This window comes from Protobothrops mucrosquamatus, unplaced genomic scaffold (genome assembly GCF_001527695.2).
Source record: "Protobothrops mucrosquamatus isolate PMUCROS unplaced genomic scaffold, P.Mucros_1.0 scaffold_6, whole genome shotgun sequence".
NCBI classification, from domain to species: Eukaryota; Metazoa; Chordata; class Lepidosauria; order Squamata; family Viperidae; genus Protobothrops; species Protobothrops mucrosquamatus.
This window is the reverse complement of record NW_015386082.1, coordinates 2122936-2147828: the sequence shown is the minus strand read 5'-3', so window position 1 is coordinate 2147828 and position 24893 is coordinate 2122936. Positions and strand designations below refer to the sequence as shown.

The following is a 24893-nucleotide window of genomic DNA, read 5'->3' as shown; positions in this document are numbered from 1 at the left end:
GGTTCTCCCTTATTAAATATTACTTATACATTTTAGTATGCAATTCAAGTCATTGGAACATTTTGCTTTGTTCTGGCTCTCATAATCTAGCAGGATTTAAAATAATGTTAGATTATCAAACATCTTGAGATTTTTCACACTTAAATGCATTTTCTTAAATAGAAAATATAATTTATGGTTTGTTTATTTATAACACAGCCAAATATTTCAGGGAAAAAAACCCTCTTTAATCTAGAGAACAAAATATGTCAGATCTAGGATTTTTTTTTAAAAAAAAGAAATCCAGTCAAAATGGAGGAAGAAAATGAATAGCTTGATTCTACTCTACTCTACTCTTTGCATGGACCTCTACTTTTATATATGTATTTATTTGAACAGTGGAAATGCTTCAAAAGCTTACAATTGCAGAATAAAATGGATGAAATTTTTGGAATGGCAACCTATAAATAATTAGTCTGGGAATTGAAGTCTCAACACATCTGTCACATTTTCTACATTTATCTATTTTAATTATTTATTAGTTGCATTTCTAACAAGTTATAAAAAGTGGTGAAGAGTATATAATGAAAAAACAGAAAGTGCCATCTTCAGCTGATGAAACGGCTTCCATCAGTTTAACCAAGAGATGTAATTCCCACTTCCCTGGCATTTCCCTCCTTTGCACACATCTCAAAATCTGTTCCATGGGAAGATAATATTGGATAAAGCTTCAGAATAGCCTCATTACAGTTAACTACTTTGTCAAATCAGAAGGAAGCAGGGATGAAACAGCAGTACTAAGAAAATGCAGTCAGTCCATGCTTACTCGTGCTGAAAGCAAAGTCTCCAGAAATACATTCACAATTAGAAAAAATAGTTTTATAACAACAGCAACAATAAATTCATTTTTTGATTACTTCAAAGTACCATTACCATATTTTTTTTCACAGCCCTTATTGAAAAATTCCGCAAGAAAGACATTGAGTGGCTTCTTTGGCGAGGCACAAGAAACTAAATTTCAGATGTATATTTGATAGTTCAATATGTTGAACAAATGTAGCTATTGTGGTTACTGTATTTTATATTTCAGTGTGTTATGTGAGCCAATTGGTATAATTTAGTAAACCATGGTTTGGTCCAATGTGGGTTTATCAAATTAAGAAATTGTACAACATTTGTTGTAACTTGGTATTTTCCACATTCTGAGGATTTTTCAGGAAAACTTCGAAGGACAGAGCAACTTCTCTTTTGGGTCTATTCCCAAATGGATAAAAGATGATCATCACAAAGGGATTGCAGTTAGGAATATGCTTTGAAGGATAAACTTTAAAGGATAAACTTTCTTTATCAAGAAAGTTTCTGTTTCAAACTGTTTCTCTCATTTTTATCTTTCTTTTGTTTTCACTTCCTCTCAGATGTATTTTTGCAGAAAATTTTACACAACATAAGCCAGAGGTTGAGAAATGCTACCCAAAAAGGAAGTTACTGAAAGCAGAAGAATAAAGTGAGGCAGCCCTGATTGTGTTTAGGTGCAGACAGATGTATTTGCAAAGAAGAAACAGCAGCCAAAAAAATTTTTTTTTTGTCCCAACAGAAAAGATGTATTAACTCTATGCTTGGGGAATATGGAGGAAGAGGATAAGATGCTTAGAGCAGCTTCAATGTGTGCCTTGGGTGGTGCCCATTCTTCATGTACCATTTTCAATAAAAACTAATTAAAAATATATTTCTATTGAAGTTCATCCTGTCCCGAGAAATACAGGTAATCCTCAACTTACAATCGTAGTGGAGCCTGACAATTTATAGAGGGTTATCATGTAACTAATTTGATTTTACAGCTTTTTATGACAATCATTAAGCAAATTACTATGGTTGCTAAATGAATCTGTGGTCATTAAACACCACAATCATTAAGTGAACCCATTGTTTGCCATGGAGCATTTTTGCCAAAAACTGGAAGTCAACTTTTGTTTTTGGCAAAAAACATTATAAATTGTGGTCACATGACCATAAGATACTACATATGTCCATAAATGCAGATTAGTTACCAAGTGCCCCAAATGCGGTCAGGTGACTGGGGGGAGGATAGTCATTGGAACTTTGGAATTGGGTCATAAGTAGTTTTTGGGGTGTCCATCATAACTTCAAATGGTCACTAAGTGACCGGTTGTAAGTCAAGGACTACCTGTGGAGGCACCTACTGAGAACCAGCCTGCTTTGTTCACACAGCAGGTAATCTTTCATGTAAGTACTTTCATAAGTACTTCTGCTACTCCAAAGATCAGACAAATGATCAGAAATAGGGATGAGCAGTACTTTGGTTCCAAAGTTGAAAAAGAAGAGGAGTTGTGGATACACACAGTGTAGCTGTTGATGCCTCCATAAAGAAGCTATGTTTCCTCTGTTTGCATAGTAGTTATGCCATTATGGCACAGTAGTTATGCCATATTTGGCTTAGAGGTGACAAGATGATGTAGCAGCATGTTCAGAGCAGGTGAGGGTGCCCTGTTGGTTCCTCTTTAATTCAAATGTGTATTTTCCTAGGATCATGTGGCTAAGTGAAGAGAATCAGCTTTCTTCCAAATGCCTTATCAGGTGGGGCATCCATATCCATGACCATTAGGAAGTGTTTTTTAGCTTTGAATCTGCACATCATGTCAAGAACCAGATATTCCAAGTAAAATTGCATTTAACAGAGAACTTGCTTAGCTTCAGGTCTGAAAATTTGGGATTTAAGTATAGAATACTTGAATACTTATCTCCCAGATTGGAATGATATGTGCAAAAGACTGGGGTAAAGAGATATTGCCTAGGGAAAAGTCAGAAAAGAGAGGACATAGCCCACAGCTGTATAATGGGTGGAGAAAAAGGCTCAGAAGAGACCCCCCCCCCCTAAAGGCTCTAAAGGAGATGGTGGGAAATTTGTACTTTTAAACTTGCAAGGTTCTGTTCATGTAGCCTTACAGTAAAGTAGAATTAGCTCATTGATTATGTTTCCTATCTGGTGTACCTAGGAAGGATGACATCATTCTTTTTTGGGGGGGTTGCATTTCATCTGAATAAGAGATATTAACTGAATGAAAGGATGCCCATGTGGAGTATAGTTGATCTGTCTCAATGAGGCACTTCATACAAATAAGTTATTTCCCCTACTGTTCTGAAAAGAATGTGTAGAAAGAGGAGTAAACATTGTAAATATTGGAGTAAACAAGTAAACATTGAATTACTATATTCAAAATGGAGTAATTTTTTCTTAAAACATAATTCTGTCATACACGCAGGTTTGTCCTTTGTGGACTGACAGAATGTGAAGAGATTCTAAATGTAACTTCATTACTGCTTAAATTTTCATTTTCAGACAGGTATCTAAGGCAAAACCAAAAGCATCGGCGTTGTGAATGCCTGTTCTTATATACAACAAATTGAGAGTAGAAGTTTAAAGATACTGAGTTAAGCTGTTTCAGAAAGAGACAGATATTTAAGGAAGTATTTAAACAATATTTAGAGAGCAATCAGATCTTGAAAAGACTAGCCAGAATATTGTAATGTGTGTTATGCATGAATGGCAAGCCAACTTTTTCTAACTCTTGAACAACCCCAAAACACTTCTCCTGTGTTTTGGCAGTAAAGAATACAATTTATCACACTTTAAATAACACTGCTATTATGAAAATGAGGGAGGGAGGGAGGGAGGGAGGAAGGAAGGAAGGAAGGAAGGAAGGAAGGAAGGAAGGAAGGAAACCAGCCAACCCACCTTGAACTTTACAGATGCAAGATATTTTTAAAGTACATCATGCTGGCACATTTGATGCAGCCACTAGAACCCATGACACTTTCCCTCTTGAACACCCACAGGAGAAAAGTAATGTAACACTTGAAATGGAGAAAGATGAGAGAAAATAGCAAGGAAGAAACAGCTACTCAAGATTTTCTTACATTAAGAAGAAGCGCTCTTAAGATTTAAGCCCTGTGAGAAAAATTGAGTTCGAGGGAGGCAATACTATTATGGAAACTGTAGGTTAACTTGTAGACAGATCACCTGAACTCATCATGTAGATCTGAGTAGAATAGCTGGCCCATTTTACCACTGAGAGTAAATTTTTATTACCAGTATTTATTTGTATCCTGCTTTCATTATTTTTAGAAATAGGTCAAAGCAGCAAGGATACCCAATCCTTTTTCCTCCTTCTATTTTCTCCACAACAACAATCCTGTGAGGGGGGTTGGGCTGAGACTGACTGGCCCAAAGTCACCCAGCCATCACACTGAACTCACAGTCTCCTGGCTTCTAACCTGGTGCCTTAACTACCAGGCCATGGGTAGGCAACCTTGGCTCTTTTATGACTCGTGGACTTCAACTCCCAGAATTCCTGAGCCAGCCATGCTGAGGGGAAAGGGAGAGGTTTCCAAGCTGAGCCATGGTGGCTCAGGAATTCTGGGAGTTGAAGTCCACGAATCATAAAAGAGCCAAGGTTGCCTACCCCTGCACTAGGCCAAACTGGCTCTCTCAGTAGCTTTAGTAGCTTTTTTGGCAGCCATATGGAAATAGTTTATGCATTCTTGCTGGGTGGCTTTTCAACATGCCAAGCTAGCCTGCAGTTCTGGGGTTCACTAGAGCTGTTCCATCCAAGCACTAACCAGGCTCATTACCTTCTCCACTCAAATGATGCCATACAAATTTTAAAATGGAGGCATATTAAGTGTCAGCCTTCGAGGAAAAGGCTGATGTGCTGCCAGTTCCCCATGACTTTTTAAAACAGTAGTTTCCACAAGATCAAGCTCCAGGCGACAATGAGCCCAAGAGAGAAAGAAGAGCAACTGAGTGACTGAGCAAATGATTTGCATGCCAAGTTCTCACCAGACTCAAATTCCACCACCTCCAGGTGAGACTAAATAAGATTCTAAGTCAGAACTGAGGTAGAATTACTACTAACTGCTGCCGATTAATATAAAAAGGACTGTCAACAATGTGACTCATTGCCACAGATAAATAGCACAGCAAAAATATCATTTACTCTGGTTTCTTTTGGGGGGGGGCTAAAATGTTTATAAAGATTGTAAATATGGATGTACGAAAAGAGGTAAGTTAGAAAACCAATAGTTTCTTTTTTCTATTTCATAGTTTTTGATAGTTTAACTGCTATAAACTTGTTTACTTTCTTTTACTGATGTGTGCAAAAACATCAAGTAACAATACAATGGGGATCTGAATAGTAATTGGTTTAAGATCAAAACTTTACTGTATAACAAATAATTTGACACAATCTGTAGTTTTTTTTAATGTTACGTTCAGTTCTGGATGAAAAAGTCAGTTATCTAGTCTATTTTTGAAAACCTGAAGTGATGGAGCACCCACACAATGCTGGCATCCTAAATAGTAATTAATTAATTCTATATAAATAAAAATGTAAATGTACGTTTGTTCAAAATCTTAAATCTCCGAAAGTTCTTCACCTATTGCTTTGAAATTTTGACATAACATTGCATTTGAATACGTGCGTGTTTTTATATACCTACTATTATATAGATGTCACACCTGTGACAGGTAAAAACATGCGTGTATTCAAATACTATTGTATACCCACAAGCATTGTGAAATTAAACATATTACGTGGCCGGGTACAGCTAGTATTGAAATACTTTTCTTATCCTCAACAATCTAACACTGGAGTGTTAGTAATCTTCAATCAATATTGTACAATTATTGTATTGAGATTGGTTTTTTTTTTCTTCCATTCAATTGTGTTGGGTTGTCAGAGACTGCCTGGAGAAGTCCCTGCAGTTTTCTTGGCAAGGTTTTTCAGTCCTGGTTTTCTATTACCTCTTTCCTAAGGCTGACTGGTGGAAGTGACTGGTGGGCCAAGCCACTCAGTTGCTTTTCTGCCCAAGTTAGGACTAGTACTCATCATCTCCTTGTTTCTAAATCTAGCCTGATGCCTTAACCAAACTGGCTCTCATTGAGATTTATAATAATATAATAAAAAAGAGAGAAAATGGTTCATTTAACTGGTTTACTCAGACTACTAAATATGGTTTTCTGCATAAACCACAGCTGACTGAATCTACACAGTATACAAACCTAAAATGAAACACAGAAATGCTGCAAAGTATCAAGGCTGTTTCTTATTATCCAAATAAAATACATTTTGCATCCCACTGAAACAAGGAGCACCCCTTATGAATTCAAATTCGACTTATTAAGAACTTTACTGCGGGCAAGTCCAAAAGAGCAAGTCCAAGTCTTGAGAAAGGAGAGATTTTTTTTTATTTTTTATTTTTTATTTTACAATTTCTCAGAATGTTCCTCTTCCATTGCAAGATTTCATAACGGGTTGAATTTAGCTGTCGGCTGGCAGAAGCCCGTAAACTGCCCTATATCTTATACTCCCGTCCGAGGAAGGAAGATGCCAAGTTACACGAAGCGTTTTGGAACCGCGTTTCTACTCAAAAACTCAAGCCTTATGAGCTCAGCCGGACTTTCCCCTTTAACGCGGCTGTTAAGCGGCAACCCATCCCTTTTAGCCGAAAGATTTCCACCGCTTTTCACAAGCGTCGGATGTTAGCCTTCAGCAAAGACTCCGATCCCCCGCCGGCGGCCAGCAACCAACGGCCGGCCCAAATGGCCCGCCTTGACCTCTTTTCAAGTTATATTATTACCTCTCGACTCCTGACTCCACCCCTTTTTGGAATCTTTGCAAACCCCGCCATTGTGATATCACCGGACGGATACAATGAAGCGCTCGGGGCGCTTAGCAACAACAAGCCGGGGTGGGGGGTGGGGGCGTGGGCGGAGGCGTGGCTTTCGCGCAACTACCAACTGTTGCCCAAGGTGGTGGGGAGGAGGAGGCGAGCGGGTTGAGGAGCGGAGGCGCGACAGGCTGTATGTCTTTCGCCGGCGCTGCGGCTGAGCCTTTTTTTGCTCTCTTGAGTGACTCTGTGGAGGGGGGAAGGCGGACGGGAGCGTCGCCTCGCCTCGCCGCTGAGCCAGGTAAGAAAAAGGATGGAGGGCGAGAAGGAAGGCCGGCAGGCCAGCCGGGATGAATGGGGCGAGGAGAGGCGGAGTTACGGACGGGCGGAAGAATGAGGGGAGAAGAGAGAGAGACTCTCCCTTCTTCTTTTTCTCAGACCTGCTGGGAAGTTTGGAGGGCGATTAGGGGCTGGCTTCTTTGTGTGGAAGCTGTCTCCCTTCCCCCCCCACACACACACCTCGCATATGGATCTGGTTTGAGCTGGGCGGACCGGCGGCTTCCAGTTAACCTGCTTCTCCTTGTCACGCGTTTTTCTTTCTTCTTCTTCATCATCATCATCATCATCAATAATCATCCTCATCCTCATTATCATTATTATCATTATTATCATCATCATCATCATCAATAATCATCCTCATCCTCATTATTATCATTATCATCATCATCATCATCATCATCATCATCATCAATAATCATCCTCATCCTCATTATCATCATTATTATTATCATCATCATCATCATCATCATCATCAATAATCATCCTCATCCTCATTATCATTATCATCATCATCCTCATCCTCATCAGTATTATTATTATTATTATTATTATTATTATTATTATTATTATTATTATTATTATTATTAATTTGCCCTTCCGGCATCCAAACTTCTCGCCGCGCCAGCCCTCTGTGCGACGCATCTGGTGCTGGGCAGGCGTCCAGGACTGCACCGACTGTCGCCGTCCCTTGTCCGCGCGAGTTTCTGCCCTCCCGATCGCGGGTGGGCGGCAGGCTGGGAAAAGGCTTGCCCGTTCGCCACCCCCCTTTCGCCGCAGCCTGTTCCGTAGGGAAATCGGCCGTTAGAAAAAAATGTTGCATTGGGGAAACCTCAAGGCATCGGCAGAACAGAATTCCAGAAAGGGGGAGGGGGGGACACCCTCTTTTGTTAGCGCTTGCTTGGTTTTCTGACTCGACGGAGCGGGACGCGGGGGGGGGGGGGGAAGAGAATGGTCGAATACCCGGTGCAGTAGCAGCTCATGCAAGCTGAATATCAGAATATGGGGTGATTTTTTTTTTTGGAGGAGGAGGAATTGCTTTATTTTTATTTCTGAATTTGCGAAACGAGTTGGCTTGGAAGAAGAGGGCAGAGACGCAACCGGGGTGGGCGAAAAGAGAGCCCTGATCCGTGACCTTTTCGGGCTGCTTTGGCCGAGTGTGAGATTTTCTGTTGTTGGGAACCCTTGGGAAGGAGGAACGCGTCCAGGGATTAAAGAGACGCATAATAGTCTCTCCCAATCTGCATTTTTTTGATAGTGGCTGAATGGGCAAAGTCGTGAATCTTAGCCTAACTTTTAAAGATTCCCCCTTCCTTGGCTTTGGAACGATTCCGGAAAGAAAATTTTTAAATTGTGTAGATCTAAGAATGCAGATCCTTGAATCTCTACTGGAGTAGGACAAATACTTTCTTTACAATGCAGGATTTATCTCTTTTAATTTAAAGACTACTGTAGACTCCCTGCTAGCTGAAGAGCTAGACATTGCTATACTTGCTGGCATCTGATGGTAAAAAAATCTATGCTGATACTGTATATTCTGTATATACTTGCTGGAAGGGTGCTGCGTTAATTTATGTTTCTGCTATATGCAGGCATGTTTTATACATATGCTGTGAGAAATCAAAAGCATTCCTATATTGCATGGGTTTGTTGCCAAACCTGGTAACAGTTAAACAAAGCATTTGGTCCTTATGGCACTGGGGTTTGTTAGTGCTTACAATTAAAATGGCAAGAGATACTGTACTTACAATTATATAGAAATAACCTGATAGTTTTCAGCAAGAATGCCTGTGTTCTCCAATACATTTCTTTGAGGCTGTATGTGTGTGTAGTCATCTATTTCTGCAGCAATACTCGGAATGCTTTATAAATTTTGCTTTTTCATATCAACTTCGTGAGGTATGTCCACTCAACATTACTCATGTGCCTTCTTATTGAGCATGACAGATAGATTATTTGAGCCTTAAGTAGCCCTATGCCAGGGCGATCTCTATGGTAGTTGATTGCTTTTTCAGTTTAATAGATTTTAATTCTATCATATCAATAATCCAGTGTGGGGGATGAAGTAAGAAAGTGGATTGTAGCCACATAATGGTTAAAAGTAAAACAGGCTGGGTGGGTGATGAAGCATTTTTGCAAAAGATTGATGTATTTAAATGTACCCCTTGTGCTTGCAAGTGCTGTTTGAAAAGACTTGAGAAAGCAGGCTTTCTCACTTCCTGGGCTTCCATTTTAGATTTTCATTTGTAGCCAAGAGATTTAGAAAAAGTTGGTTTGTGTAGGGCTGTCATTTCTATGATCGTCTAAAAATGAAAATGAAACATGAAAGTACAATATAGCTTAATGTTTGAGTTGTAATTGGTGGGAAGTGCTTCTAAGAAATGGATGAACCTGCCTCACGAGTAACGGTTGCATTTCTGCCCAATTAGGATGTTGAGTCATTTTCAGTATGACTGTAAATTCTATTGGCATTTAAAGAATATTAGATGAGTTGCCTTATTTTCTGCTAATGATGTTAGTTTACCGTGCCTGATATAAATTAGCTTGGTCTTGTTTTGTATATCGGTGTTTGACAATGAGTGTGCCAGTGTACTGCTTGTACTGTTGAGTTGTGGACAATATTTTTGTCTTGCAAAGTAGTAGTAGATTCAGCTTACAAGAGCAGCAGAACAGGATTAGGGTGAAGTTGGGTTATTTGACACATTTTGGTGTACATGTCAAAATGTGCCAAATCTAACATGCTGTCCATGTTTCAGCAAGGAATGCTGAATATAGCAACAGTGTAAATAAGGTTAGTAGCTTACGTGATTGCTTCTCTATATTATATGAAATTGATTGATTGACTAACTTGATTAACCTGTTATGATGCCAGTTGGAGGTCAGTATCCATCTGGTAATGACCATGACATGTTAAATATAAGAGATGTAAATGCTAAAATTAGAAAAATGAAATTAAAGAAAAAATAGACATAGATCTAAAATATGTGCTAGAACCCAAGAATTTGTGCCAAGTAGATTTTGAGGGTATAGGAAAATAAGATTCCGTAGGTTGGTGCTAATTGAACATTATATTTCAATAAATGGTGATAACAGAAGCCATCAACACTGGGTTTGGGGGAAAATTGTGCTACATTCTAATTTGATTGGAACTGAGTGGAAATCATGCTAGGTAACGAACACGAAGTGATAGGTGGGAAGAAGATGAGAAAGTAGAAAAATGCATCGACTCATTTTGAGATTCAAGAATGAATAAAAAATGTGACTGGTGACAATCTGCTTAGAAAAGAGAAAAATATAAATCTAAAAGCAAAATTGAGTCAATTGTTTATGGATGGGAGAATGACAGAATTAGAGAAGGATGCATGGGGGATGAGGTGCAGTGATGAAGTGAAGGAGGCTATGGGTAGGAAAAATGGGGAAAGAAATGATTCCTACAAAAATCAGAATGAAAGAAAGGTAATTGCAAAGAATGTGCTCAAGGGGGTAAGGCATCTCAGAAGAGTGAATGGAATTAAAAATGAATTAGTGGAGGAATATTCAAATGAATATTTTAGGAATGTTTATGGGAAGAGTGATCAAAGAGTGGAACTGAAACAATTGGTTTAAGCTTTTGTGTCAAATGATGATAGAAAGGAAATCATACATATGATAATGTTTGAAAATGGTGAGACTGCCAGCAGAGATTGTAAAAGCTGAACCAAAGAGTTCCAGTGTGGCTTATTTAATACAGATTTGCATGTGGAGGCTCAATCTGTGCCTGATAATCAGAAGAAAGTTTTCTCCTATATGAAAGGCAAGGTAGCAAGGGTGAATGCAAAAATTACAGAGGGACCAGTGAAAGTGTTCCCGGGAAAGAATTTGGCAGGATTTTCAACTCAAAAGCTAAGAGACAAGATAGTCAGCAAAATTTGGGAAATGTAATGTGGCTTCATGCCAAGCAAGGGATGTGTGGACCAGATATTCACTTTTCCACAGGTCATTGAGAAATATATGAAAGCAACAAGAAAATGTACTGAATATTGTTGATTTAGAGAAAGCATAAGATAAAGGCAATTGGCTTAAATTATGACAGTCGTTGATGAATGGTTTGAAATTGAGTCTGGAGCTGGAACTTAGTGCTATAAGAAACAATCATTTCTTGTTGGATTTTCTGTTATGACTATTGCATTTTTCAAATTTGATAACTTTCAGGATTTAAATAAAAAAGGCAAAAAAATAGTCTGGCCAGTGCACTTATTGAACACTCCCTCTTTATCCAGACTCCTCTGTTAAGCTAATCTATATATGGAAATACGAAAGGAAGAGTGAATAGTAGGCTTGGTGGGTTAGAGATGTTCACTTCTGCCCAACACTTTGAAAGCTTCATCTCTCTCTACCTATGAAATGTACTGAACTGAGCTCCACGTTATGCCACATTTCTAGTCCAGCTTCCTGTTGAATTAGTAAAGTAAATGAAGAACACTCCAGACTGAAAGTTGGAACCATTCTGCTGCCTTCCTCTTTTTCTGCTGGAAATGCCAAATTTCACAAGAGGCTGTGAATGTGGGAGGGATTTGCTCTTGTTTGTTCTGCAAAGGAGAGTTCACCTTCAATAATGTTCAATAAAGTTGCTCCAATCAGGGTTTCTCCTATTTGGGGTTTGAGAAACAATGACCACTCCTTCACATAGCCAATGACCCCCCTTGATGGACTGGGTGTCCATTGCAAATTTTTACCTTCCGAAGTCACGCATAATATATTCATATGCTGTAGCTGGTTGAGAGATGGTTGACTTACTAGGAGGTCTGTTAGAAGCGGGAGTCGTGAAAATGTCTGTATTTCTCTCCTTTCACATATGGGTGTTCTGTCCCTCCCTTTCCTGTGCCTGTCTGATGCAGACCTATATTGAGCAGCAAGAAAAGAGTTAGAATGAAATGTGGGAGGAATTATATTTGTGTTTTGCTGTTTATTTATTTTTTTTCTGTTTATTTATATATCCAATTTAGAAATTGCCCATCTCACTCACAGAGGGACTCTCGGAGATGTACAATTAAATTAGGAGGCAATTATATTAGAGGGTAATTTAATCAAGAATAGAATAAGTAAAATTAAGTTAATTTTGCAAGGGGGGAGGCCTTCAAAATGCCAACCGGGCCCACAGCTTTGTGGTCCTCTGTGAGCCTCAAGCAAGTCAATAGAGCTGGAACTTCAAACATTTCCAAAGGGCCAGGAGAGTGGGGGCCCACCTCACCTCAGGCAGGAGAGGGCTCAAATTGGAAGGCAATGGCAGAGAAGAATTCTTTAACTGGCGGGGTCCGCAACATATCCTTGCTGTGTGACTGAGTGGGATGGGCTGATGTAATGGGGCAAAGATGGTTCCTTAGGTAGCCTGGCCCCATGCCATGTAGGGCTTTGAAAATGATAATGAACACCTTGAATTGGATCTGGAAGAAAATGAGCACCAATGCAGCTTGTGCAGACCCGCCCTGTGTTTAGGGCACCCATGATTGGTCACATGGCCACATTCTGTACCTGCTAAATAGAACATAATTCAGTGGCTTTGAAACAGTTGTGAAAAGAACTCAAGTCCATGCTGCATATGTCCTCATCTCATGTGACATCAACAACAAAAGTCAAGGGCTGCCATGGAAAACATACTTAGCGATGTGTAGGAAACATCGCCCTTGTACCTGGAATTACAAAAAAATAATAATAATGCAACCATAGTTTTCCTTGGTTGCAACATCTTGACATGTGTGATGGCAATATAACCCCATCTACATATGTTACCGCACATGAATTGCTTCTGCCTTAAACTGAGGAAAATTTCATTTCACCCATCAGTTGCCATGATAGAAAATGAATCTGTTTCCTGACCTGTCCTATAAAATTCCTAATTCATTGCAATACAGTCCTTGACTTATGCTTAGCCATTTGAAGTTACAATGTCCCCCCCAAAGGTACTTATGACACAGTTCCAAAATTTTGATGATCCCCTCATGGTCACATGACCGCATCTCACATGCTTGGCAACGGCCTGCATTTCTGGCTGTTTGCAGCATCCCATAGTCACCGGGCCATGACTTCTGGCTTTCAGCAAAAATGCCCTATAGCAAACAATGGGTTTGCTTAAGGATCATAGCTGAACTTAACAACCATTGTGAAAAAGATTGTAAAATTGGGTTGGTCACATGGGCGACCCGCTTTACAATCAACAAATCTTACAACTGTAATGGGCAGACTTCTTTATGGGCATAAGTCACAGATACCTGTATATACATGCATCCTTATTGATACCATAACGCAGGGGTCTTCAAACTTGGCCCTTTTAGGACTTGTGGACTTCAACTCCCAGAATTCCTCAGCCAGGCATGCTGGCTGAGGAATTCTGGGAGTTGAAGTCCACAAGTCCTAAAAGGGCCAAGTTTGAAGACCCCTGCCACAACGGGTTTTCTCTTATGGGCCATATTATGGACATTTACTCCATGACAAGCTACTTTACTTCATTTTTGCCTCTCTAACTTTCAGAAGAAAAGCCTCTTCTCATTTTTCCTTGTTTTACTCATGGCCATTAAGAAAAAGATCTCCATAGTGTTCTTCCTTCTTGTTCCTCCAGGCTTGAAATTTCCTCCTGGTTTTTCCAATGCTATTTCAATGCTTCCTTAACTCTAGTGAAGTCTCTCCACTCCCCCCCCCCCATCATTTAGGAGACATTGAAGAGATTAAATCTCATAGAGTTCCACTGAGAGAGAGAGAGAGAGAGATAAATTACGTAAAAAATAGCACATTTTTATCTAAACAAACAAAAAAAGTTCTTCCAGACAAAGCAGTATGGCAAATCAACATAGAAATATGGATAAGTAGGGTTTTAATTTTCCAATCAGTCACTGGAATTCTACCTGATCATAATATACTGTTCACAAAAATAAAGGGAACGCAAACCCCTTCAGTTCCATGGTAAAATGTTCCCTTTATTTTTTTGAGCAGTATATATTTTCATATTTGGGCAACAGCCTTCTTATTATTGCACATGAATAATCAAATTGCTTGTAGTTTTTTTAAACCAACATTAGCCAATATTTTTTTCATATTTGGAACAATGTTCATTTTATTTTTAGCTTACTCCAAATTGGTCTTCTCTTCATTTTGCAGTCTAAATGTTTTCCAATCCTTCCAAATATACTTTGTCAATATTCACACTTTATTATAGTACTTTTACAAGTGTCACCTTGTAGTGTGTGAATAAGATGCAAATTCTGTGATAGATTTTTGTGAATCTTAAAAGTGCATAGTTATATCCTTTGTGTCAAGACAGAAAGCTATAGTTAAAAACGTTTCATAAGTTCAAAAAGTTAAGTGACTTGTTATTTTTTGCAAAGGTGCAAAAATGTGTTAAACGAATTTATGAACAACGGTGCATACTGCTGTACTTTTAAGTGTTACCTGCATCAGGATGGATAATTTTTTTCCAGTGAAAGTATGTCCATCCATATGCAATTTGAAATTGGTTTATGTCGTTTATAATCTGGATAGCAGAGTCAGTGCCTGATTAAGTCTTGGAACTGTATGTTGGAAGAAGGCAATCTCAAACAGTATCCATATTGTTGCCAAGAAACTTACTTAATTGTTGTTTTCCTGTGATCAACAGGAATCAAACTTGTCTTCAGAATGTTTACCTATCAAATATTGATGTTCAGCTGTGTTGGCTTTTTCTTGTATAGCAGGATAGATCTTACTTGAAGCTAAGCTAAAGGTGATGTCACAGTACTTACAGCTTGCCCAGGTGAAGTGTTCCTGTGGTCTGTCATGGGGATGGATCCAGATTAAGCTTCCTGAGGTGGAAAGGCTTCTTTTGTAATGTGGGAAGCAGGGGTGTTCTCTAACAAATACTGGGGGGGGGGGGAATCATCCTCTTCCTCTTCAAACTCTGATTTCTCAAAGTCTTTTCTTGATATTTGCAAAGTGGGGTGAGGTGTGGGCTGTTCTGAGCAGTGGCTGAGTTGGAGCTGGGTCTGCAGATGGAGCCAAAACTGACAAATGCCACAGATGAATCTTTGGAAGCATTCGTTGAAAAATTTAGCTAGCTGTTTTAGCTGGTGGGATGAAAATTAGATACCAGACCTCTGTTTATGAATTTTGACTTGAGGAATGGAATTTTCCTGTGGGAAATCCAATGCCATAATCTTGCTACAAAGAGCAGCAGACCAAACAAAAAGTTTACCATACGTGTACCTGGTTTTTGATCAACCATCTGAAGGTAAAAGTAGAAAGCTGTGTCATAGCCACATAATTAGACTCTTTCTTTGTTGTGGCTCTGACCACATGCCAAGCCCATCATTTCTCCTCTCCCACAAGTACAGAAATCTGGATTGTGGTGAGACTCATCTGATCTTGGGCAGAAGAGGGAGGCAAACCATCTGTGTGAAAACCTTTAAGCATCAGAAGTATTGTTAACGGTACTTTGGGATTTGGGGGATCTGAACGACCTGTTTATAACAAGGACTGTTAATCTTTTCAGGCCCCAGAGCACCATTGTGTAATCTGCATGATCTCACATAATAGCAAATGCTTTCCCACTAATTGCTGTAGATCAAGTAAAACTTAAGACAGTCTCACTGTGTTACAAAGAGGCTTGTTTTCTGTTAGAGAACTGGGAATGTTTTATGCAGCTCCGGGAGTTGTGAACACCGCTTTAAAAACTTGTGGAAACTTTAGGAAGATTTTTTAAAGCTTTTGTTTAATAATAGAAGCATCTCACAGTTATTCTCACAGTAAGTCAGAGCAACCTTGATGGAGTAGGATATGGGATTTTGAACTCCTCTTCCCTCCATCCCGCTGGATTTTATTAGCCCTAATAATTATGTATTAGCCAAATTTGTAGAGCTGACCATCTCACAGAACATGACTTTGGGCAGCATACAGTTGAACTACAACACATATAAAAACAAGAAATGTAGAAAATACAAAGTTCAGATTAAAAAATAAAGATTATAAAACACACACAAACCCTAGGCAAGGGGAGAATAAAATGGCTACCTCAACAATGGAACCAACTAGACATGTCTCCAGTTCCCTGGGAGCCCCAGGCCTGATAACATAACCAGGTCTTGAGGGGCTTCCCAAATGTCAAAGGGGGTGGAGCTAGTCTAATTTTGGGGAGAAGAATGTTCCATAAGATGAGCACTCTGGCAGAGAAGGAACATTCCCTGGGACCCTTCCCCCCCAATGTAGATCTTGCACTGTGCCCTCTCTGCCAGATCAAATGGGGTGGGCTGATGGGATCAGGGAGAGGCTCTCAAGTAGCCCAGTCCCATGGTATGGAGGGCTTTAAAGGCTAAAACTAGCATCTTGAATTGTCTCTGGAAGCCAATTGGCAACCAATGCAGCTTGCTAGATTACCTCAACATCACAGATGTTTTCAGCATATTTTTAAATTTTATTTTATTTATTGATATCCCACCAGATCTGTGACATTGAGGTAATCTAGCAAGCTAGATATATATGGGCAGTTAAATAAGGTGATGTAATCCTCATGTTCTGTCTCTCTCACACACACACACATTTTGATATGCTTTTCCGCATATGTAGGCTTTCTAACGTTTCCACATATCTAGGCTTTCTAAATCAAACCTTTCTCATTGCCTTCTTTATACCATAGGACTTGCCATGTCCTTGCTTTGCAGCAGGTGAGCAGTGCTTTACTATCTACCTCAGTGGTTCTCAACCTGTGGGTCGGGACCCCATTTGGGGTCGATCGACCATTTCATGGGGGTCGCCAAGCAAGGCTGTCTGCCATTTTTTTGTCTGCCATTTTTTCCCCCTTTTCCGGCGGGTGCCTTACCTCCCTTGGGCTGGGCCAGCTGGTGGTCGGCCTGCTCCGTCTCTGCCACTTGCCAGCTACGCCTCAGCCGGCGCAGGGGGCGGAACCACGCATGCACGACGCTCCCGGGCAGGGAAAGTCCTCGACTTACGACCGGTTGGGTAGTCCTCGACTTATGACCGGTTTAGTCCTCGACTTGCGACCGGTTTAGTCCTCGACTTACGACCGGTTGGGGTCGCGGCATTAAAAAGGTTGAGAACCACTGATCTACCTGATAAGGATTGCCGTTCTTCAACCCTGAGTTTCTCAAGGAAAAGAAAGAATATGCTGCTTTTAAACCATTCTTTTCCACAGCACCAAACAAGGTGTTTCAAAACAAATTTCTGAGTGATTTATAAAATCAAACAAATCTTTTTTCTTCTTTTCATTTATCTTGCCTTATATTTGGTGAGTGAGTACAAAAGGTACAGGACTTGTTTTGAAACAAATTGTACTTTTCTTTCAATTAAATAAGCATTTTAAAAAAAAAACACTCTGAAAACAGACCTAGCTTAATAGACATAATGAACATAGCATAAAATTGATTCCATCATTGTGAAGCTTTTCAATACAGCTATTTATATTTTGAATATACAGTATTTGTTAATTGGCCTTTAGAATATTTGCTCAAATGAATTAAGAAAAGTTTAGTGATAATCTGCTCCAGCTACTTCTCAGGACTATCCGTCCACTAGCAAACTTGAGGCCACCAGCAAATAAATAGTGGCCCTATAGAATGCTACAAACAACAGCAAAATGTTTAAAGTTCTTCACGATTTATTCTCCTACTTCGAGTATACTCTCTTGCTTCAGACAACATTCTTGTCATCCTTCTAGATTCTTTTTACTCTTTGTCAAGACCAGGTGGGTCTGTCTTACCCAATTACGCAAGCCTCTCTATCATTCCTTTCATCCCATTTCATTTGATTCCTCATTGCTTTGTGCATTTTTGTATATGCATTTTTCTACATATTAGATACAGATTTTTTTGTTCTTCCTTTATGGTCTCACCCCGCTGCTAAACGTTTTTTGGCTTTCTACCTTTCTGGCTTCTTTGAATTACCCCCACTCTCAGTTTAGAGTCTTTTTTGCCTCACTTTGGAAAGCTCTTCAGTCTTTGCTACCTCTTCTCCCTTGCCAGTATTCAGGGTGTCTCCTGGTGAGGATTGATGTGCCTAGAATATTGGATATTTTTAGGACTGCAGTGGGAAAATAGTTCTGTGCTGTAATGGCTGCTTTGTACCTTAGGCACTTTTGAAAACTGTTACTAAGGTTACTTTTGCAGCACATTTGCTGGAGGAAAAAACATCTACAGGTTGAGCGTAGGTGTAAAAGAAAAAAGTGTAGTTTTTCCCCCCCATTTTCAGCTTACTATATACAGAGCAATTGCATGTTCAACTCTCTGCTGAAATTTAAGAAGTTGTCCTGAATGCACCGAAGCACCAATATATCAGAGCTGGAGAATCTGCGGTTACTCAGATGCCAGTGAATTTATTTCTCAGCAGTTCCAGTGCCTGGCCAGTGATGAGATAAATTGGAGCAACATCTGAATTAGATTCCCTATCTTTAATTGAGATTATGGTATTTATAGTATTGTTTAGAAAATGTTTGCACCATTTTTAAATGGCAAATATGGGGTTGAAAGGTATACATAGATTAGTCAATGAATCTAAATATCTTTTAAAAAATCCTTTATGTATTCCTATGAGAGAATATGGAGTACTTTCTTAATGGAAAAGAAATGTTTTAAGAGGCCAATATCCTCCTTATCATTGTTCTAAATCTAATGTATAAATGCATATTAGCAAACCTGATTTAAAAAAAATGTAATCCTAATTCAGATTTCCATTCTTTTTTTTTTTTTTTGTAAAGAAAGAATTATGTTAGGTAATGCACTGTCATCGAGTACAGAGATATTATTCTGGATCTGCGCAAAGTGTTCTCTCCTTATGTTTAATTTCTTTTTTCCTGAGCCGAGGAATGGTTGGAACAACCTAATCCAATTCTACCTATTTATAAATGAAACACTATCGCTATCTCAGTTTTACTTGGAATTCTTGTTTTCTTTTCTAAGTGCAGGATACAAACATAAATCGGCTTAGAAGCTAAAAAGCATTAGGAGTAGATACAGAACTCAGAGTTAAAATGTATGATTTATAAGAATGTGCATGAAATATGAAAAAAAAACATGTCAAGCTTGGGAGAAAACATTCTTATTCAGAATGTTTCTTTAGAACATTCTGAATTGGCAGCGTTTTAATGGAATGTAACTGAACACCTTGAATGTTCTGAAATCTTTAAAAGAATGCCCTTGGTTCTTTGTTTTACCTTAAGGCCACAGAAATGGGTTACGATGTAAGCAATGTTTACTTACTGGTTGAACTACAGAGAACTTGTTCTGTGTTTGTTTTTAATGAAAATGTTTTTTTTTAAAAAAATTCTCATAGAAAACAAAGCAAATTTTTAAACAGTTCCCCCTCTTATTCTGTATGCACAAACGGCCAAAAAAGCCTAGGAAACAGCAACCCACAGTATGATTCATTTCAGCAGAGCTTATAAACATAGTAACAAAAATACAGCCATCAGGCTGTTTGCTTGAAGATACTTTTCCTTCCTAATACACAGTTATAGAACATATATCTGCATTTAGCAGTTTGACAGCAGCACTTAGCAAGCAAAGGTATGAAAACCCCCAAAGTGTGAACAAAGTGCACGTGCCAAAGCGCAACAATAAAGCAAATGCAATATAGTCTCTTGTGTTTTACAACTTAGAGCCTACAAATTTCAGAAGCATTATTAGGAATATTTGTGTGATGTGTACAGAACGCATATTCCATTGTCTAATGGCTACTTTGCTAACAATGTTCTTCAAGCAAAGAAAATATACATGGCTATCACCAGATGGAGCACCCAGAAATCAATCTGACAATATGACTTATAACAGGGATTAGAAGAGCTTGGTTTTAACAACATAGATGTGGCCACAGGTTGATTGTGGAACATATAATGTGCAAATTTCAAATTGAGCTTGCGTGGAAGAAAACAATTGCCCAGTTTCCACAATATGCTCTTGAACATACACCCACCATTTTCAAGGAGAAGATCAGGAATTACTTTGCCAGTATTGACTCTCATTGATAGGGAATGCAAGAAAATATGGAATAAAAAAGAAGTTATTAACAATGAAAACCAAAACAAACTGCCAATGGCCGAGAAACAAGAAGAAATCAAATTGGATATTAAAACAGGAAGAGAAGAGCAGAGCAGAGCAGAGCAGAAAAGAGAAGAGAAGAGAAGAGAAGAGAAGCCAAACCCAAGAAAATAAAAGAATTTTGGAAGGAACTTAACAAATCGTTTCAGGGAGCTGCCTATAGAGCAGGGGTGTCAAACTCAATTTCATTGAGGGCCACATCAGCATTGCGGTTGCCCTCGGGGGGGGCGGGGGTGTGTGGCCAAGGTGGGTGTGGCCTACTGGCTGGGTGTGGCCTATTGGGTGGGCATGGCCAGCTCTACATCGTTCGCGTCAAGGGTGCCTGTGGGGGCCTGGGCAGGAGTGGGACAGATCTGGGGGTCTCTGGCAGAAGGGGGTGGGACCGGGGCAAGTGCCAAGGCATGGTCCACTGGAGGAGCCTCACTGCCTGCTGAAACCCCTCTGCCGGAGCCCATCAAGCCGGATATGTGAAGTAGACAAGGGCCATTTGCTGGCCACTTTCAGGCGATGGTGCATTTCTTCATTCCTCACAAAGGGTGACACCTCCCCAGCATGCACCCAGGGGGCAGGGCCAACACGGCAGGGGCTGGTTTCTCGCTGTTTCCAGATGGCCTTGTGGAGCTAAGACTAAATGCGTTTCAGCATAGATGGCCACCACAAAATTGTACATTGGCTCCCGGCTGGCCTGGGCCAGGGCCAAGGCAGTGGGGGCCGTTCCCTCACTGTGTCCAGGATGGCTTTGCGGGCCACATGAAACCACTTCATGGGCCGCATCCGGCCCCCGGGCCTTGTGTTTGACATGTCTGCTATAGAGCAATAGTATAACATTATCAGTAAAGATACTGGGAAAAGAACATGGGAAAACAAGAAAAGACCTGCAAACTCAGAAGGATGTTCCAATCTCAGATTAGTATGCTAAAGGATGTCAGTGGATCTGATTCACAGGCTCAATCATAGATGGAAGAAGTATATAGACATTCCATAAGGTAAATATACCAACATGCAAGATATCTTGAAAGATACTCATTTTTTTACCATATAGGAGGAGAGCCGTATTAATCTATGGTGCCAAAAAGCCAGAAGGAGTCTAGGGGGTGCCTCCTCTGACTAACAAACTAAGATATGTTTTTCCCCTTATTGCTTTGGTAATGGATCTCACCTGTCTTCCTTACTCTCTAAAGACTGGAAAAAGATAAGTGTTTAAAATTGAAAGAAGTAACATCAGTTACTTGCGCTATGAGGAATACACTACTCTGATAAAAATCAATTGCGTTTTCAATGCAAAAGTCAAGGAATTATTGACTATGGTTAAATGCAAATATGTAACAACATAACCTAAACCAGCAAGATGCAGCTTATTATGTGAGCAAAAATGAACAGCAATGTGCTGAGACACATATATTTTTCTCCTGATAAACTATGCAGAGAGAGTAGCTGAATATATATTGAGGGAAACTGGATTGGAAAAAGATGAGCATAACTAGAAGACGAATCATCAGTGCGCTATTGACTCTACTGTGCTAGCCCAAAATGCAAATGTTCTGCAAGGGCGAATAATGAAAGTCAAGGAGCAGTATGGGGAAAGAAATAGGACTATGATTAACTTTAAAGAAGACCAAAAGTACAACAGATCCAGCAACTGAATTAACAATGAAGACACTGTAGTGATGGATAGTGCTACCATTTTAGGATTAATTATCAATTGTAGAGGGCTACAGAAGCTACAGGGGAGCGCTTGGTAGGATAGCAGTGAAGGCCTTGTAACAGATGCTCAGATGCTGTAGTGCAGTGGTTCTCAACCTTTTTAATGCCGTGACCCCCAACCGGTCGTAAGTCGAGGACTAAACAGGTCATAAGTCGAGGACTAAACCGGTCGTAAGTCGAGGACTACCCAACCAGTCGTACGTCGAGGACTTTCCCTGCCCGGGAGCGCCGCGCATGCATTGTTCCGCCCCCTGCGCCGGCCGAGGCGTAGCTGGCAAGCGGCAGAGATGGAGCAGGCCGACCACCAGCTGGCCCAGCTCAAGGGAGGTAAGGCACCCGCCGGAAAAGGGGAAATAAATGGCGGACAGCCTTGCTTGGCGACCCCCGTGAAATGGTCGATCGACCCCAAATGGGGTCCCGACCCATAGGTTGAGAACCACTGCTGTAGTGTGTCTCTAGTTAACATGCAGGCAATGCTAAACAGGCCCCCTCTACTTTACAAGCTATACTTGAAAATATTTTTTTTTTAAAACCCAAGCATTGTGACTCTTAGATTGTTTGAATAGTGCCACTCAAAATGGTCCTCTTTAGAGCTTGGAATAACACAAGTGTTTTGGAATGAAATTCTTGGAGCATGGGTGTTTTGGTCAGAGCTTGAAATATTAGAAAACATGTTTTAAGCTTGGAATGTTTTGCAGGGTCTGCTTAGCCTGGGCCTGAAGTTGGTAGTTAAGAAAAGTCAAACCTGGTTAGTAGTGGTCTGCTGTGTCTTTTAGGTATACCAAAGCTATGGGCTAGGCTGAAAAGCTGAAAGAAAGCCTGAGGGAGGCTTGCTTTCATATTGCTGCCAAGGAAACTACCAAGAGGTGCTCAGGGAGTCATCAAGAGTAAAACTTGACTTGAGGAGGACTTAATCCGTTTAGAGTAGAAAAGTTTCCAGGTTCAATCCCAGCTATTTCCCAGATTTTTTTAAATCATTCTTTGAAAACTGGAAAATACTGCCTTCTGCAGAAGAACGAGGGATCACTGATATGAAGTAAAACAAGTTTCTAAAATAATTTGGCTGCAACTGTCTTGAAATTCATAGGAAAAGGAGAAATCCAGTTATTCTATTTATGATAGGAGATTTTAGCTCTTACAATATTTGTTTTGGTTTCTCACCCTGCCACAGATTATCAATGTTGGGAGAACTCTTGTGATGGGGGTGAGAGGAAGTGGGGACAGGAGATCCCATTGGACACTTGCTTTCTTAGAGATTATGTAAAATCTATCTAAATCTCCACCCACCAACATTCTTTATTAGATCATGAGGATGACTTGATCCAACAATGACTTCTGTTAATTTAGTTTTACAAAACAGCCTCTAGCAGAATTGGAAACACACACATACACACACACACACACACACACAGAGAAGGGGGGGAGAATGAGAATTTTGGAATGGTAAGTTGCAGTTGCAAGTCACACAATGTTAGTATGTTATCAAAGTGTGGAGTTGTTAGAAATTATCAGAAGGCTCTGAGATCTGTGCAGAGTTTAATAATGAACACATTGCTGTGCATTTGCAAAAGCTCAGGATAGTTGTGTGTTGTATTGAGGACTCTGCGTGATCCTTGTAAAAGAAATGTACCAATTAAAACAAAAAAAAACATGCACATTTGGCTAGGTATACTTTGCATTCCTTTGTTTAGGAACAATATTATCATACTGACACTGCACCATATACTACTAAATTACCTATTTAACCTGAATATAAGCTGCCCGGTCTTTTTTCCCCAAATGCCATTTAAGGGTATTTTTTTCTGATTTGAGATTTCTTTAGTTTATTCAAAGATCCTTCAATAACTGCTCTGAATGGCAGCTTTCATGTTAAACAATATACTCCCTCCTCCACCCGAACAAAACAACAGGTAGTACAAACAATCCTGACCTGTTTCCGGATCCCAGATCACTCTTGTTTTGGCTTTCTCTTCTCTGGCACCAGAAACTCAGTCTGTCTCAGTTTAAAACTGCTAAGAGGAACACAAAGCCACTTTTCATTGTTTGCCCTCTGCCCCACATATTTCCTTTGTGAAAGCAAAGAAATTTCAGGATACCCCTGAAAACAGCTCCTTTGCAGTAATACAGTGGATTTGTTTGTCTTCTGTCTATTCTAATATCTGGCGTTGAAAGTGATAGGTAGGCCTTGACTTACGATCCATCCAAAGTTCTGATAGAACTACCTGGGGGGAGGGGGGGGAGGGTACTTGTGAAGTGGATTTGAAGTTCCAGCAGTCGGGGGTTGTGTAACTGTATAGTGTATAGTTGTGTAACTGTACTTCGGTCACCAGCTTCTGACGCTTGGCAACTGGGCTGCATTTACAGCCATTTGAGACATCCTGCAGTCACATGACTGAGTTTTATGATGGTTTTACCAAAAACAGGCATTTACTTTCGGTTTTCAGCTGTACTACTGGTCCTTAATGACCACGGCATTTGTTTAATGACCACAGCAGCAGCTTTACAATTATTGTATTCATTTCATGACTACTACAAAAAAGGTTGTAAAATCGGGCTAGTCCCGTGATATTGTATGACCCTCACAAGTTATGGCCACGATGTCAGGCTCCATTACAGTCGTAACTTGAGGCCTACCTTTATATTAATCTGTCCTTAGTGACTTACAACATTTTGCATTATTGTTTCACCTTGTAGTGAACAAGAGGCAAGGTATTAAGTATCATAAATATCATTTATGAGAGACTAGTGCGTAATCCACTACACTATTTTTCAAACTTGGGAATGTTAAAATGTACAGACTTCAACTCCCAGAATCCCCCAGTTCCCCATAATTCTCTGAACTCCCTAATTGCTGGCTGGGGAATTCTTGGAACTGAAGTCCACACAACTTAAAATTGCCAATTTTGAAAAATCTACTAGAAGAATACTGAGGTGTGTATAACTTAATCCAGACATGTCAAACTCGCGACGTCACATGACGTCACACAACGGATTGGGAGAGTTTTGCCATTGCCGGCAATGGGGTAGGCGCGTCTTTTGCATGGCGCATCCAGCCCAGCAGTTTGACACCCTTGACTTAATCCTACATTTTTAAAAGTTTAGTGAATTTTGTGGGTTTTTTTAAATTTCTTACAGCTT

The 24893-nt window shown here is 39.9% G+C and overlaps 1 protein-coding gene across 1 annotated transcript in view; it reads left to right on the top strand.

Annotated features, from left to right (window-relative positions):
* The first annotated feature begins 6953 nt into the window (after nt 1-6953).
* RAB11FIP4 (RAB11 family interacting protein 4) overlaps nt 6954-24893 on the top strand; it is a 54043-nt gene continuing 36103 nt past the window's right edge. The window contains exon 1 of the mRNA XM_029284024.1: nt 6954-6967. The gene's annotated coding sequence lies outside the window, so the exon portion shown is untranslated. The remainder of the gene's footprint in view (nt 6968-24893) is intronic.